This window comes from Chenopodium album, chromosome 9 (genome assembly GCF_948465745.1).
Source record: "Chenopodium album chromosome 9, dcCheAlbu1.1, whole genome shotgun sequence".
Lineage (NCBI taxonomy): Eukaryota > Viridiplantae > Streptophyta > Magnoliopsida > Caryophyllales > Amaranthaceae > Chenopodium > Chenopodium album.
The window spans coordinates 2,511,261-2,514,618 of record NC_137842.1 but is presented as its reverse complement, the minus strand read 5'-3'; the positions used below and the strand labels follow the sequence as shown (position 1 = coordinate 2,514,618).

The window sequence follows — 3,358 nt, the reverse complement described above, 5'->3', positions numbered from 1 at the left end:
TGTTAAGTTGGGTTTTGGTTCAAGTTCAATTCCAATAAATATCGATGTGCTAAAGTTGAACCTAAATAATTACGCCTTCCATAATATCAGTTGTCAGTTAACATATGGTCAGGTTCAAGTCGGGTTACATGTCACTAGTTTCACCCCATTGTCTAAGTACAGGTTGGGTTCAGATTATTGTTGGTTCAGGTCGAGTTCTCGGGTTGGGTCAGTTTTTAACAGCTCTAACCATTACCAGCATTGTTTTCAAGGAAATTTGTTTTGAAGAAATAAACCTTTAGATGACTCGTTCCAATTAATATTTTTCTTTACATACTACTCGTAGTACTATTTTCTTCTTCCACAAAAATCTTCTCATTTCCCTTTCTAATTTGATTGGCACCTCCAGGGCACCAATAATTGCAATTTAGCTAGCACTCCATATTGTACCAATTGTGTCAATTAAAGACTTTACCACAGACAATTTTCACATCATGAATGATAACGGACTTAATCATAAACTTAACTATATGCCCGAACATAGCTTTTATACACCTGCCATTATATCTAATTTATTTGTGAAGATTGTCGAAAATAATATTCCATCATCAAAAGAAAGTAGAAATCTTTGCTGGCCTGACTTTTGTCTACAATTTTGCAGAACTAACCTTGAAGCAACTGCTCTGAATGTTCATTTTCATCTACACTTTGCAAGCTTTGGCATGATAATCACATCCTTCGTAGACTTCTAAGCCTGGTTGTTTCAACTCTTCTTCTTTCAAACACACACAACGCTTGCCCATTTTCCCTGTCAATACGATCTCTAGAGGTCTCTGCATCAGTCTTGGATAGCCATCGCCACACCAAACCTGACGAGACAATTCAAAATTAACAACTCAGTAATTCAAGAAAACAGCAAATGACTTTAACCAGGTAACCACAAAAATGGCTTAGCAGTTAGCAGACATTATTTCACTCACTCTCCAAAAGCTTGATCCTTGGTTATTCTTAAGCTTGATGGGACTACCACATTGACTTTATACAACCAGTAACACTAAAATTTCAACTAAGGACATGACAACATCTCCAACTTATACATCCCACACTCAGCCTCAAATTCTGGCGGTGTTCCAATTATAACAGAACAGAGTGATCCTCTTCAGGCCGTAGCTTTTTATTTTATTTATGCTTTTCTTTGTCGAGCACTAGGGGTATTGAAGGTGAAGACATAGCCAAAAAATAGTCGTATCAAGGAGAGCCATATCAAGGATTTTAGCAACAATCAGAGGTTTAGTATTATTCACAATTTCTTACCTCCCCGCCCTCATGCTGACTCCACTTTGAGTTGCAATTTGGAATCTTTTCTTCCTCTTTTTTCTGCTTTTCCAGCAGCTGGGCACCCCTAGCTGCCTTGGCTTCTGCATTCTTCAAATATTTAGTAGGTATCCCTCGAAAGTCATAGTAACGACCCACCAATCTACCAACAAATCTGTAAACAGATGTTTTGCTAGGATTACTAGAAATTTATAAAACAAAAAATCAACTTCACAATATAACTTGAAAATTTTAAATTTACTGATAACAATTTGCTGATTAAAACTGATTAGATGATGACAATTTGCTGATTAACTCATTCTGTAGTGAAATCATTTACGTATTATATTGTAATTCTTAGTTTCTTACTGCATAAGCTGATTAAAACTTATTTTCATGATTAAAGTTGATTTTTGCTTAAATAGAGCTAATTAATTCAAAATGAATTCACAGATTTTTTTTATTTTTTATTTTTTATTTTATTTTTTATAATTCGTAATATTTAAGTAAACATTACAAAGGGGTTGCACATTTAGGCCTGGTGACATTCCTATTGAGGTTTGGAGATGATTCGGAGTGAGAGAATTTGAATAATTGACAACCTTTTTCATCAACATTTGTGTAGGTAATAAGATGCTTTTGGAGTGAAGGAAAAGTACTTTAATACCTATGTATAACAACAAAGGTGATGTCTAAGATTGTGCTAACAATCAAGGGATCAAACTAATGAGTTGGACTATGAAACTTTGGGAGTGAGTGATCGAACAAAGGTTAAGGAGAAATGAGGATCTGAAGAAACCAATTTGGCTTTATGCCTGAAAGATCCGCTATGAAGGCAATAAACCTGAGATAGTAAATGGAGATTTATCAGGATAAGAAAAAAGATTCACATTTGGTTTTCATTGATTTTACAAAGGCCTACGAATAAGGTGCCAAGGGAGATACTTCGGTGGTATTCAACAAGGAAAAACATTTCGCGGGAATATATATATATATATATATATATATATATTGACATCATCAAAATCATGTATGACGTAGCTAGTGCGAGTGTATGAACCACTGTTGGGAAGACTGAAACTATTACAATTGAAGTTCATTAAAATTCTACACTTTTAGCACTTTTCATTTGGCCATGGTCATGGACGAATTAAAGAGTTCAATTCAAGATGATATACCATGATGCATGATGTTTGTTGATGATAGTATATTAGTATGTTGATTGATAAGAGAAAAAAAGGCATGGAAAGTAAGTTGGAATTGTGGAAATAAGCTTTGAAATCTCGTTGTTGAATTTTATCCCTCTATAGTGCCACATCATAATTACTGTCTACGGGAATAGTAGCGATCCCACCCCTAACATTCTTCAACGCCTTCAAGTCCTCCTTGTACTTAGAACACCTTGTTTGAATGTGTCACTCTTCTTCACAGTACCAACACTTGATGTTACGATTTACCGCCTTCTTGCCTTTCCAATTTGGTAAACAGAAATAAGACGAAATAATATTTGGAATGTAAGTTTAGCAAAGTGAAAAATTGGTCAAGTGATCACCTCGAATGAAAAGATTGTACAAGATTTTGAGGACTTTCATGAGATCTATTATTCAAAAGAATGAAGGATTGGATGAAGATGTAGCTCATAAGATAAAAGCATGCCTCATAGGTTGAAAGGGTAAACTAAGCTTAGCAATAAGGCTTGCATTGTTATATGGTATAGGTTATAGTTGTGATGTGCATAAAATGAAAGTGGCAAAGATGAATATATTGCAATGGATGTATGACCATACAAGAAAAGACCGGTTGAGGAATGAGATAACTAAGAAGAAAGTAGGGGTTACATCCATAGAATACATGATGAGGGAGAATCGCCTAAGGTGGTTTGACCATGTAAAGAGAAGGCCAAATGAGGTTATGATAAGGAAGCTTGAAGAGTGGCAAAGTGTTAGGATAGTAAGGGGTAGAAGAAGAACTAAAAAATTGGATAAGAGTGATTGAGTGTGATATGAGTACTTTTCAGATTGAGAAAAATATGATCAAGCACTTTGTATATTTTGATTTAGTGTTT

General features: G+C 34.9%; 1 pseudogene; it reads right to left on the bottom strand.

Annotated features, from left to right (window-relative positions):
* Positions 1-680: 680 nt before the first annotated feature.
* On the bottom strand, positions 681-1,629 carry LOC145559283 (membrane-associated progesterone-binding protein 4 pseudogene; annotated as a pseudogene).
* Positions 1,630-3,358: the final 1,729 nt, after the last annotated feature.